Source organism: Ambystoma mexicanum, chromosome 7p (genome assembly GCF_040938575.1).
Source record: "Ambystoma mexicanum isolate Mex_15411 chromosome 7p, UKY_AmexF1_1, whole genome shotgun sequence".
NCBI lineage: Eukaryota > Metazoa > Chordata > Amphibia > Caudata > Ambystomatidae > Ambystoma > Ambystoma mexicanum.
In genome coordinates, this window is record NC_090939.1 from 510,025,229 (window position 1) to 510,039,437 (window position 14,209).

Consider the following 14,209-nt stretch of genomic DNA (forward strand, 5'->3'; position numbering starts at 1 on the left):
CCCCACTCATGTCTCCCACCACCCCCACCCCCCAGCAGTGCAGGGGCACCCTCCACCAGGCCCCCACTCATGTCTCCCACCACCCCCACCCCCCAGCAGTGCAGGGGCACCCTCCACCAGGCCCCCACTCATGTCTCCCACCACCCCCACCCCCAGCCACCATGGCCAGCCCCCACCAGGTCCCCACTCATGTCTCCCACCACCCCCACCCCCAAGCCACCAGGGGCACCCTCCACCAGGTCCTCACAATCCCCAATCATGTGCGTTATGGTCAGCCTCCACAGCCAAAAAGCCCTACCAAGTAACCCATTCCCCCACATGGAAATAGAAATTGCATGTTACACCCCCAATGTTCATAAAGCAAATGAACCCATGTCCGTCACACACAATGGTTGCAATTGAATGGGAAAACACCCAACATGAAATGCATGAAACCAATGAGATGATACCACACGGTGAAGGATGAAAACAAAATTGTATTAAAAAAAAAGAATGGAAATGAAATCAAACAAACTACAATGGCAAAGAAAAAAAGAGAAGCTGCATGTCCGTCTAAAAAAATAAAAACTACTAATACAAATCCAAAAAAATGTCGTCCAAAGTCACATCAAAAATGAAATCAATCCAATGGAGAACTATGTACAAAACATCCAAGGGTCCATGAGCCCAACCGAACAAAGGAAACCTACAAAAAACCCTAACTAAAATGCAACTATATACAAAAAGTGGAGCAGTGTCCGTCGACTCCAAATCATAATAAGAAAGAAAGGAAACCTAAAACTAAAGAACTATATACAAAGGCGGCGGGCAAGTCCTGCGGCTCACTCCGTGGTGTTCCGTGCCAGGGCATCATCGAACTCCTGTTCGATGTCCCGGAGGCGGTCCTGTTCCATGGCCCCGAGGGTCCGCAGGGACGACGCTGTGTCCTCCTCCAACCCCCCGCGGATTGCCTCGAGGCACTCGGCCCGCCTCAGGGCCCTCCGCATGGAGTTCTCCGCCCTGACCATTGTGAGCCGCGCCTCTTCCGCCCGCCGCCGCTCCGCACCTATGGCGTGGCCCAACCGCTGCCACACGGAAGACACTCTCTGTCCTGGGTCCTCCTGCCCTCCGGCCGATGCCTGCCCCTCCGATGTCGAAGGCCCCGAGCCTTCATGGCTCCCACCATGTTGCTGCTGCTGCTCTGCCTCTGCCCGTGCACTGCCTCCTGCTGCCTGCACATCCTCCGCCGGCTGGGGTGCAGTTGTTGATGTCGCCACCCCTGCTGGACCTCCGACTCCCGACTGTGGCAGGGATGCCTCCTCCACCAGCCTGGCCGCACCGTCAGAGGCAGCTCCACAGGGCACCCAGGTGACTGATGGGTGGGAAGATGGCACAGAGGACGACTGGCGCGTAGGGGGTCCAGTTGAGGAGGGGGTCGGAGCAAACCCCATCAGACGGAGGAATCCGGCCTGGGTGACCTGTCCCAGCAGGCTGACGTGGTCAACGAGCCATTCGAGATGACGTGCAGTCTCTCCATGAAAAGACTGCAGGTCACCTCGCATGGCCCGTTGACGCAACGCCACACCAGCCAGGACAGGCTCAACCCAGACCTGGATGGCCACGTCCGCAGGCAGAGGAAGGCCAGTTGACGTCAGCTCATCCCCTACCTGAAAACGGGTCTGGACGTAGGCATCCCTGCTGGTGCAAGATGATGCAGGGACAGGATCGGGGACAGGATTGCACACAGGCACCTCTGCGGCGGCCTGTGCTGCCTCCTGTCCCTGGTCCTGCACTGCACCACTAGCACCAGTGGGATCCCCACCTCCATACCCCGTCTCTGGTGCTTGCACGGCCTCCTCCTCCACCAAACCCCCCACCAACCTGGATGACTCCGTGCCATCTTCCCCTGTTGGGCCCTGTGGGGTCCCAGCTGCCCCTTCTGCTGCCGAGGAGTCCAACTCCAACCTCCGCCTCTTGGACCTCCCCCCGGCAGCTGCGGCCTGGGACGCGGCACCGGACTCCTCACTCCCCGACGAGATGACAACACGGGAGGGGAGCCGGGCCTTGCGTCTCCGGCCGGCGGTGGGATCCCCGCCGCTGTGCTCCATAGCACCTTCTCCGCCCTCTTCATCAGTTGACGCTGCAGACAGGGAGAAACAAAACACAGGCATCAGGGCACTGTAAAATGGACACATACACACATGACAGTTGCACATGAGTGGCATCACAATCCCCAACACACATTTCATTACAACTCGCACACATGAGCCATACCACAGCCATATCGCAACTGCCACCACCATCCCTACACATACAACTGCATGAGCAGCCAAAGGGGAGCCAGACATCACATGCAACACAGGAAGTGCACCACACATGTACACACACCACCACACTTGCATGCATGTGTACACCTCTGCCAAGTGTCGCACTGTTCAGACGGGCATCCATGTCACATCTGCCAATCAGGCTTCCACATACCGCTGTCACATGCATCCATGTTGCATCACTGTTGCACCCTTGTCAAATACACACACATGCACATGTACACAGTGCTCATACATGCAGCCGAAAACAACATACATGCGTGACATCACGGACATGTCTACTTACATACACATTCATCCAAACATGTGTGCACGCACAACTGCATTTGGCATGCAAGCCTACACACACAAGCATCATCCATGTCTCACACATTACAGCCCTCGCATGTGTCAGCCCCACGGCCCTGTACACCCCCACCCATACTCGACCCCATACAAACAGATGTGCAACCTGCACAATACCGAATAATCACCACACGCACTGCTCACAATCAGGATGCATGTACACTCACCGCTCGACTCCAGACGGGTCTGCTTCTCCAGGACCTGGACGTGGAGCGCTGGGGATATGCGTTCCAGGACCCTCATCTGTTCTTCCGACAAGTGGCCCCGGCACCCCTTGGCATCCGCTGCCTTCAAGAGGCGCCGGGCCTTGTTCAGGGTCCTGGACCTGAAGTCCTCCCAGCGCTTCCTGACATGTTGTAAGTCCCGGACTGCCAGCCCCTCCGCGTTGATGGCAGTCAGGATGTCAGTCCAGATCCGAGTCCGTCCTTCCTTGTCGGCGCGGGAACTTCCGAGGAGGGCATCATACTGCCCCAGGACTTGCTCCACCAGGACACCAACTTCGGTGGCACTGAAGCTGGTGCCCCTCTGCCTCTCTGGCCGGGGGTTGTCAGTGGTCACAGATGGTGTTTGCCCCGACATGACAACCCCAGAGGCAGGAGTGGGTGGGCAACTGGGTCCTGGGGCTGGGCTGTGGAGCGATGGAATCCCAGCCGGGAGTCTTCAGTTCCAGCAGGGGTGGTCACAGCAACAGCACCCCTGGATGATGTGCAGGCAGCAAATGGCAGTGCACGTGGGCAGCAGGCAGTCAGGCAGCAGCAGATGGCAGGTGGGAGCGTGCTCTGGGCTCTGGGGGGCAGTAGTTCAGCCTTCTGGGCAGGAGCGTGGTCTTCCGTGTGCTTACGCATGGCCAGCTTGGTACGGAGTGATTTGGCACGTGAAAATCCTGCACGTCAGCGTGAAAATCGAGGAAAGGCCCTTAGCGCGTAAGCGCGTCAGCACACATACGCGATTCTATTGGACCAAAGGCCCCCAGCGCATAAACGCGTCAGCACGCATACGTGATTCTATTGGACCAAAGGCCCTCATCGCGTAAGCGCGTCTGTGACGTGACCCGCACGGGTGTTTCCCACACAGCACGTGATGACAGAGCACACGTGGGAAGACTGCACGTCAGAGTGTCATCGCGTGTAAATGGACAGCACGTCAGAGTGTCATCACGTGTAATTGGACAAAAGTGCGCGTACACGCGATTGGCCTATGTACGTGTATATCAGGGGTGCGCGGGCACTTACACACGCAAGTACGTCAGCGCACCTGTATCCCGGGGTGCGCGGGAATTTCCACACGCTATTGGACTGGGTACTGGATTTCAGGGGTGCGCGGGTCACACGCTCGCCTACAACACGCGCAACGCATAAATTTGCGCGCTAACAAAATAACAAGCTCGGACCCAGGATGAACATACCGTTCCTAGCAGCAGTGGGCGTGGGCTACCAAAGGAGGAGGAGGAGGATAGTCAGGGCCAGAATATTCACACCCAGAACCAGCCTTTTCGGGATGCCTGATGACCAGGTGCATGGGAGGTACAGGTTTCCACCACACATTATACTGGACCTGGTGAGTGAGTGGGAGGATGACCTCACATCACCCACCCTGTGCTCCCAAGCACTCAGCCCCCTGGAGAAGGTCCTCAATGTACTGCACTTCTTAGCCACTGGATCATTTCAGCGGACAAGTGCCATTGTGGGTGGTGTATCACAGGCCACCCAGTCACGCTGCCTACACCAGGTCTTGAACATCATCACTGCACGCCCATCAGTCCGCAGGCACATATACCTGCCCAGAACACCTGCAGAAAGGCATGCTGCTGCCCTGGATTTTTACGGTGTGGCACGATTCCCCAAAGTGCTAGGTGCCATCGACTGCACCCATGTGGCTCTACGTCCCCCCAGGGCATCAGAGCACATCTATAGGAACAGCAAGCACTGGCATTTCATCAACGTGCAGGTATAATGTAATGCCAAGGGAATCATCACCTCAGTATATGCCAACTATCCCGGGTCAACCCACGACAGCTTCATTTACCGAATGTCCACCCTAAGCCGGGACCTAGAAGCTGGGCGGCATGGCGATACATGGCTGCTTGGTGAGTATGAATGCCACTGCACATGCATGCATGTCAGATACTGAGCAAGGTCACAACCCCACCAATGATACCAATCACCACCTCCACAGGGGACAGTGCCTACCCTCTCAGCCCCCACATGATGACACCAATTCGGAACCCCACCACGCCACCCCAGGTAAGATATAACACAGCCCATATTACAACCCGGGGCATAGTGGAGCGCACATTCGGAGTGCTAAAGTCACGCTTTCGCTCCCTTGACCGTTGTGGCGGGCAGCTGTTGTACGCTCCCCCAGTAGTGTGAAGGATCATAGTGGCAGCATGTGTCCTGCACAACGTTGCAACACGCCGGGGCCTGGCCGTGGACATGGTGGTGGCCCCACATCCCCAACCACATGCACAGCCGCTGCGCATGGGAGGGGAAAGGGCACGGGGGGAGGCAGCCCGTACACAGCTAGTGGCTAATTACTTCACATAGAAATTACACCCCTGTGGAGTGCACACTGCCCTGGCACATTGCATCTGACAATCAATGATGACTCAACCTGACACTGATCCTGAATGTCTGGAGAATCAACCGTGAAAACCATATCAGCCTGAGATTGTTCACCTGGAAGTGTCACAATGTGTGCATCCCTACCCACACAGACACCACCAATGCAGTTTTGTGAAGTAACACATTCAAGCAGCTAAAATGAATACCCACTTGCAAAATGCAACAAGAGGACAGTGCCATGTCAGCCAACCCATCCCCAGCACCGCCACATGACACACCGTGCCATGTCACGCTATTTGCAGGTAAACAAAGTAATCCCCACAACATGACACTAGTGTCACAATGTAGAGTGTCCCTAATTGAAACTTGCAACACCTGAAATGCTCACAGTAATGCAGGACCAACAACAAACTTGAGCAGGTACTACCATTAACATGACATCACAAATGTTATATATTAGTAGTCTCACCACCTGGAAATGCCTGCACTCCCACCACTACCAACTGTGCAGTGTTGGCGCCATGTAGAGTTGTAGGTGCACTGCTGCCAACATGGACCCCATCTCCAGACTAGAGGGCCTTGTGTAGACATGAGGAAGGGACCTGCAAATTGGGAGGTAGACACAGATGATGAGTTACACATCAATGCAACATGCAGTGTACAACACAACAGCAATATGCACTAGGAATGTATACACAGTATTGACTAGACTACCCACACATGTAGTGGGAGTCCAATGTCACCATGTACGTCAATGTCACTTGGGCACACCCTTTGCAAGCCCATGGAAACGGGAAGCAGGAGGGGTGTGTGTGACTCAAACCCAAGCATCTGAACCAAATACATGACAAGCCTGCATGTGCCCAGCCACAATGCAGCGTATGCCCACAGGAACCACGGAAGCCAACAAATTGTCCCAAAAAAATTGGGAAAAAAATAATTAAAAATAAAAATAAAAATAAAAATAAAAATAAAAATAAAAAAAAATAAAAAATGGCCATTGATGGGTCCGGGGGGGTTGGGGAGGCCACCCAGGAGGTCCGAGGTCAGGGTGCACACCAGAACCCACCTGTGTGGATCCTGGGAAAAAAAAAACACCTCCATGGGCTCATGGCCCACACGGCTACCCTATTGTGGGAGTATCACTGCTGTCGCTATTATCACCCTGTGCAGCTGCATCCGGAGGTGGTTGCACTATGGGAGGCAGCCCACGCAAGGCCATAGTCTGCTCCTCCATGGCTGCAAGCATGCGGGTGTGGTAGGTCTGGTTCTGGAGGATGAGTGTGCGGAGGTCCCCATGCAACAACTCACGGGATGCCCGGACCTCCGCCCTCGTTGCCTGCATCTCAGCTGAGAGCGTACGGGTGAGACGCTCCAGCTGCTGTTCTGTCCTTTGGTGTGTTGAAGCCTCAAGCTCAACAAGAGTCATCCTGAGGTGAAGGAGCTCCTGCCTCAGGGCTTCCCTGTGGCCCTGGGACTCAATGGAGATGGCCTCCTGCAGAGTCGCCAGTGCCGCCCGCCTGTCCCTGTTGGACCCCAACATGTCCTCCCTGTGTGACTGGCAGATGGAGTCGGTTGCCTGCTGTAGTCGCTCCATCAGCCTTTCAGGGGGGACAATGGAAGTGGCCACCCTATCCATGGCCTGAGCCATTATCTCGGATGATGCTGCCTGTTGGGTTGCCATACCGTAAATGGATTGCTCCCATGCGGTATTGCCGGGTGGCGTACGGCCACCACGTCGGCGGGCACCACACCTGTCTGGGGCAAGGCGAACTGCGCCTTGCTGTGCCGGCACTGCCTGAGGCTGCAGGACTGCATTCCCCCTCTGATCTGCTGGCCCAGGAACAGGATCAGATGTCGCGGAGTGTGACCCTGCATCCGTAACCACCAAAGGCGTAGCTGCCAACACTGACATCCCCATTGAGGGTTCTGACCCTGGTGCAGGTGGGTGGGACAGAACAGAATCCCTCCCTGGAACACTCACCTGCGACGGCACGTAGGTCTCATCCGAATCAACACCTGAGTACAGCTCGGGGGAGGTGCAGCCAGAGACACCCCTTGAGAGCACGACCTGCAGCAGTTGTGGGTTCTCACCCACCACCACACCACGTCCCTCACTGGTGGTTGGTCGGCCCTCGGACCCCTCCTGGGTCTGCACCATCTCCACAACCCCAGCAGTATCAGGTGCGTCTTCCCCTGCAAAGACATAAAAACAAAGAAATGGAAACAGGCATTAGCACCATGGCACACAATGAGGGCTGAGAAGCAAGAGAACCAGTACTTGATTGACACATGTCCCACATGACTAAAACCCTCCTATGCATGCACCCTCACTGCATATGAAGGGCAGGCAAATGGCACACACTGATGACACCAAGATGGAAGATGAACACATTTTCTGCATGCTGCCTGGCAGTGGCATCACACATTGGCCTGTGATTGCCAGGTGAAACACACATGCCATCACACAGATGGCATGTACCATTGCTATTGAGTGAAGATGGAGAGGAGGGCAGCACCTATTCATTCAGTCCAGTTCCCGCATGTAATAGCTCTTCTAATTCAAACAGGTCAGATTTTTCACCTGGAGCTGCCAGTCTGAAATGGTCCAATTGCACAGGGACATGTGTGAACAAATGATATCCAGGTAACAAAGTCACTCCACTTTACCATAGCCATGTCAGACATGTGACTAGAGGACTGCGACATGCCTAGTAAAAGTGGTGGAATGCAAACAATCTGACTGAATGAACAGTGAAAAATAAGCAACAATGTTGTGGCAAGGTGACACTTCAAGGGCAACTGGCGTGCAGTTGGGCTAGTTGTCTACTGTTGGTAGAAGGGATACTGCTATGGCCAAATGCAGCTGCGCAGGATGTATTGCATGAAGCAATGGCTGACCCATACGACTCAGGCGCACACACTCTCACCTGGCACACAAACAGAAGCCCTCACACACACACCATGCACATGGATGACACACACATGCGTGTGCACTCACCGGACAATGCCTCGTAATCAGGCAGATCTCCCACGCCTTGGATCTGTTCCTCCGTGACGTAGGTCCCAGCAACTGACTCATGTGGAGTGAGTTCCATGTCTACTACTGGAGACCCACCTCCAGTCACTAGAGTTGCGGCATGACTTGAGGCCAGCTTACTCTTTGCCCTGCGCTTTAGGTCATTCCAGCGCTTATAGCAATCATTGGCTGTGCGCCTCACGATTCCAAGGGCACTTACGATGTCCGCAGCGGTCTGCCAGTGTGCCTGGCGTTGTGCAGGTGTGGTCTTGGATCTTGCAACAATGACCATCTCGTTGTCATGTGCGGACACATACTCGACAAGTGCATTCAGTTCGTCATCCGTGAAGCTGGGCTTCCTCGACGGGCCGGACTGTGTAGTCGTGTCTGGGGCATCAGCCTGTGCCGGACGAGCACTCTTCCTCTTCCGCTTGGAAGGTGGTGGTGATCCTGAGTGTCCTGCGCCGCTCTGGACACTAGGGGCAGGAGCCCTGGTGGACTCTGTATCAGGAGTGTGGGATTGCACACTGAGCATGGGAGTTGGTGCAGGCATTGGCTCAAGTGTGATGGTGTCAGGGGGAATGTCAGCAGGATGGACTAGGACTGACACTGTCCTGGCTGGGTGTGTGAGGGCTGGGGTGGATGGAGCCGCAGCTGCCCCTGCAGCCTCTCCGCCCTGCCTACTTAGGGCAGCAGATGACCTTGCTGCCCCAGATGCACGTGGCATGGTGACATCAACGTGCACCAGCGCACGTGTCATAGGCCTGCTGACCTGGAAGTCAGCCATGGAGTCAGCCAGGTCTGGTGCCACAATGGGCTGGTCCAACAAGGGCTGAGCATGGATGGTGTCAGCCACATGAGCCTCAACGGGAGGGGGGGGATTATGGGTGCCCTTGACTGGTCCTCCACACATGGGGGGACAGGCTCACCCTGCAAGTAACGACCACGTCCCCTACCGGATCCACCACGGCCACCACTTGTGGCTCTTCCACCTTTGCCACCCTTACGGAATCCTCGCCTCCCAGCGATGGCACTGATGTAAATGTGCGTATGGGAGTGGCTGTAAACTATTGTCCTGGGCAATTGGGGGTCAAAGGTGTTGGGTACCAGATGGTAATTGTACCCTAGTGCTCTTGCAAGGCTGAATGTAACCCCTGGGGAAAGATGACGGGTCACGCTACGCACAGGAGCCCCAAAAAAGGGAGATGACGTGCACGCAACCCCTCCTAGACCACGTGTGCAGAAAGAAAAAGCTGCACTACGCTGTGGCACCCAGTAACACAAGAATGAACGTATGCGTGTCAAACGCAGCCTAGAATGACCTCTGAAGGGGTAGGCTACACACGGGGCAAGCACAGATTTTAGATACGTGCGTGACTCACCGTCTGCCAGGTAAAAGAGCGTGAAAAAGGAGCGCGTTTGGTTGGCAACACCCCCGCCAAAAGAAGATTTGTACGCTGTCTGAGGAGTCAGGACAACAGTAGAAGGGAACACTGTTTGAGGGAACAGGCCCAGGTAAACCAGTAAAAGAGAAAAAAGAGAAAAAGCTGTCAGAGGTAATAGGGAATACGAACTTGAAACGCAGTGAAGTAAATCGCGTGTGAAACGACAAGAAGTACAGAATTCACCCACTCGCTCTCCACGAAAAGCACGTACAAGGAAATGGTGTTCTACACGTACCTTTTATACAGGCCCACACGTCCAGCGGCACTTACGCGGCGTGTACGCGCTAGGGCCATTTCCACCAATTACACGCTTTGTCACTTCTGCGTGTAGGGCCATTTCCACCAATTACACGCTTTGTCACTTCTGCGTGTAGGGCCATTTCCACCAATTACACACTTTGTCACTGCCGCATGTACGCGCTAGGCCCATTCCCACCAATTACACGCGATGACACTCTGACGTGCTGTCCAATTACACGCGATGACACTCTGACGTGCAGTCTTTCCACGTGTGCTCTGTCATCACGTGCTGTGTGGGAAACACCCGTGCGGGTCACGTCACAGACGCGCTTACGCGCTGAGGGCCTTTGGTCCAATAGAATCGCATATGCGTGCTGATGCGTTTACGCGCTGAGGGCCTTTGGTCCAATAGAATCGTGTATGCGTGCTGACGCGCTTACGCGCTAAGGGCCTTTCCTCGATTTTCACGCTGACGTGCAGGATTTTCACGTGCAAAATCACTCCGTACCAAGCTGGCCACGCGTAAGCACACGGAACACCACGCTCCTGCCCAGAAGGCCGAACTACTGCCCCCCAGAGCCCCGAGCACGCTCCCACCTGCCATCTGCTGCTGCCTGACTGCCTGCTGCCCACGTGCACTGCCATTTGCTGCCTGCACATCAGCCAGGGGTGCTGTTGCTGTGACCACCCCTGCTGGAACTGAAGAATCCCGACTGGGATTCCTTCGCTCCACAGCCCAGCCCCAGGACCCAGTTGCCCACCCACTCCTGCCTCTGGGGTTGTCATGTCGGGGCAAACACCATCTGTGACCACTGACAACCCCCGGCCAGAGAGGCAGAGGGGCACCAGCTTCAGTGCCACCGAAGTTGGTGTCCTGGTGGAGCAAGTCCTGGGGCAGTATGATGCCCTATTCGGAAGTTCCCGCGCCGACAAGGAAGGACGGACTCGGATCTGGACTGACATCGTGACTGCCATCAACGCGGAGGGGGTGGCAGTCCGGGACTTACAACATGTCAGGAAGCGCTGGGAGGACTTCAGGTCCAGGACCCTGAACAAGGCCCGGCGCCTCTTGAAGGCAGCGGATGCCAAGGGGCGCCGGGGCCACTTGTCGGAAGAACAGATGAGGGTCCTGGAACGCATATCCCCAGCACTCCACGTCCAGGTCCTGGAGAAGCAGACCCATCTGGAGTCGAGCGGTGAGTGTACATGCATCCTGATTGTGAGCAGTGCGTGTGGTGATTATTCGGTAGTGTGCAGGTTGCACATCTGTTTGTATGGGGTCGAGTATGGGTGGGGGTGTACAGGGCCGTGGGGCTGACACATGCGAGGGCTGTAATGTGTGAGACATGGATGGTGCTTGTGTGTGTAGGCTTGCATGCCAAATGCAGTTGTGCGTGCACACATGTTTGGATGAATGTGTATGTAAGTAGACATGTCCGTGATGTCACGCATGTATGTTGTTTTCGGCTGCATGTATGAGCACTGTGTACATGTGCATGTGTGTGTATTTGACAAGGGTGCAACAGTGATGCAACATGGATGCATGTGACAGCGGTATGTGGAAGCCTGATTGGCAAATGTGACATGGATGCCCGTCTGAACAGTGCGACACTTGGCAGAGGTGTACACATGCATGCAAGTGTGGTGGTGTGTGTACATGTGTGGTGCACTTCCTGTGTTGCATGTGATGTCTGGCTCACCTTTGGCTGCTCATGCTGTTGTATGTGTATGGATGGTGGTGGCAGTTGCGATATGGCTGTGGTATGGCTCATGTGTGCGAGTTGCAATGACATGTGTGTTGGGGATTGTGATGACATGTCTGAGGTTTGCCAATGCCACTCATGTGCAACTGTCATGTGTGTATGTGTCCATTGTACAGTGCCCTGATGCCTGTGTTTTGTTTCTCCCTGTCTGCAGCGTCAACTGATGAAGAGGGCGGAGAAGGTGCTGTGGAGCACAGCGGCGGGGATCCCACCGCCAGCCGGAGACGCAAGGCCAGGCTCCCCTCCCGTGTTGTCATCTCGTCGGGGAGTGAGGAGTCCGGTGCCGCGTCCCAGGCCGCAGCTGCCGGGGGGAGGTCCAAGAGGCGGAGGTTGGAGTTGGACTCCTCGGCAGCAGAAGGGGCAGCTGGGACCCCACAGGGCCCAACAGGGGAAGATGGCACGGAGTCATCCAGGTTGGTGGGGGGTTTGGTGGAGGAGGAGGCCGTGCAAGCACCAGAGACGGGGTCTGGAGGTGGGGATCCCACTGGTGCTAGTGGTGCAGTACAGGACCAGGGACAGGAGGCAGCACAGGCCGCCGCGGAGGTGCCTGTGTGCAATCCTGTCCCCGATCCTGTCCCTGCATCATCTTGCACCAGCAGGGATGCCTACGTCCAGACCCGTTTTCAGGCAGGGGATGAGCTGACGTCAACTGGCCTTCCTCTGCCTGCTGACGTGGCTATCCAGGTCCGGGTTGAGCCTGTCCTGGCTGGTGTGGCGTTGCGTCAACGGGCCATGCGAGGTGACCTGCAGTCTTTTCATGGAGAGACTGCACGTCATCTCGAATGGCTCGTTGACCACCTCAGCCTGCTGGGACAGGTCACCCAGGCCGGATTCCTCCGTCTGATGGGGCTTGCTCAGACCCCCTCCTCAACTGGACCCCCTACGCGCCAGTCGTCCTCTGTGCCATCTTCCCACCCATCAGTCACCTGGGTGCCCTGTGGAGCTGCCTCTGACGGTGCGGCCAGGCTGGTGGAGGAGGCATCCCTGCCACAGTCGGGAGTCGGAGGTCCAGCAGGGGTGGCCACATCAACAACTGCACCCCAGCCGGCGGAGGATGTGCAGGCAGCAGGAGGCAGTGCACGGGCAGAGGCAGAGCAGCAGCAGCAACATGGTGGGAGCCATGAAGGCTCGGGGCCTTTGACATCGGAGGGGCAGGCATCGGCCGGAGGGCAGGAGGACCCAGGACAGAGAGTGTCTTCCGTGTGGCAGCGGTTGGGCCACGCCATAGGTGCGGAGCGGCGGCGGGCGGAAGAGGCACGGCTCACAATGGTCAGGGCGGAGAACTCCATGCGGAGGGCCTGAGGCGGGCCGAGTGCCTTGAGGCAATCCACAGGGGGTTGGAGGAGGACACGGTGTCGTCCCTGCGGACCCTCGGGGCCATGGAACTGGACCGCCTCCGGGACATCGAACAGGAGTTCGATGATGCCCTGGCCCGGAACACCACGGAGTGAGCCGCTGGACTTGCCCGCCGCCTTTGTATATAGTTCTTTAGTTTTAGGTTTCCTTTCTTTCTTATTATGATTTGGAGTCGACGGATACTGCTCCACTTTTTGTATATAGTTGCATTTTAGTTAGGTTTTTTGGTAGGTTTCCTTTGTTCAGTTGGGCTCATGGATCCTTGGAAGTTTTTTACATGTTTCTTAATTGGATAGATATTTTTTTACATTTGACTTTGGACGACATTTTTTTGGATTCGGATTTGCTGTTTTTTTTTATACGGACATGCAGCTTATTTTTTCTCATTCCCATTGTAGTTTGTTTCATTTCTTTAGCATTCTTTCTTTTTTTCAATACAATTTTGTTTTCATACTTCACTGTGTGGTATCATCTCATTGGTTTCATGCATGTCATGTTGGGTGTTTTCCCATTCAATTGCAACCATTGTGTGTGACGGACATGGGTTCATTAGCTTCATGAACATTGGGGGTGTAACATGTAATTTCCATTTCCATGTGGGTGAATGGGTTACTTGGTAGGGCTTTTTGGCTGTGGAGGCTGACCATAACGCACATGATTGGGGATTGTGAGGACCTGGTGGAGGGTGCCCCTGGATGCTGGGGGGTGGGGGTGCAGGGGGACATGAGTGGGGGCCTGGTGGAGGGTGCCCCTGCACTGCTGGGGGGTGGGGGTGCAGGGGGACATGAGTGGGGGCCTGGTGAAGGGTGCCCCTGGTGGCTGGGGGGTGTGGGTGGTGGTAGACATGAGTGGGGGCCTGGTGGAGGGTGCCCCTGCACTGCTGGGGGGTGGGGGTGGTGGGAGACATGAGTAGGGGCCTGGTGGGGGCTGCCCATGGTGGCTGGGGGGTGGGGGTGGTGGTAGACATGAGTGGGGGCCTGGTGGAGGGTGCCCCTGCACTGCTGGGGGGTGGGTGTAGTGGGAGACATGGGTGGGGGCCTGGTGGAGGGTGCCCCTGGTGGCTGGGGGGTGGGAGTGGTGGTGGACATGAGTGGGGGCCTGGTGGAGGGTGCCCCTGCACTGCTGGGGGGTGGGGGTGGTGGGAGACATGAGTGGGGGCCTGGTGGAGGGT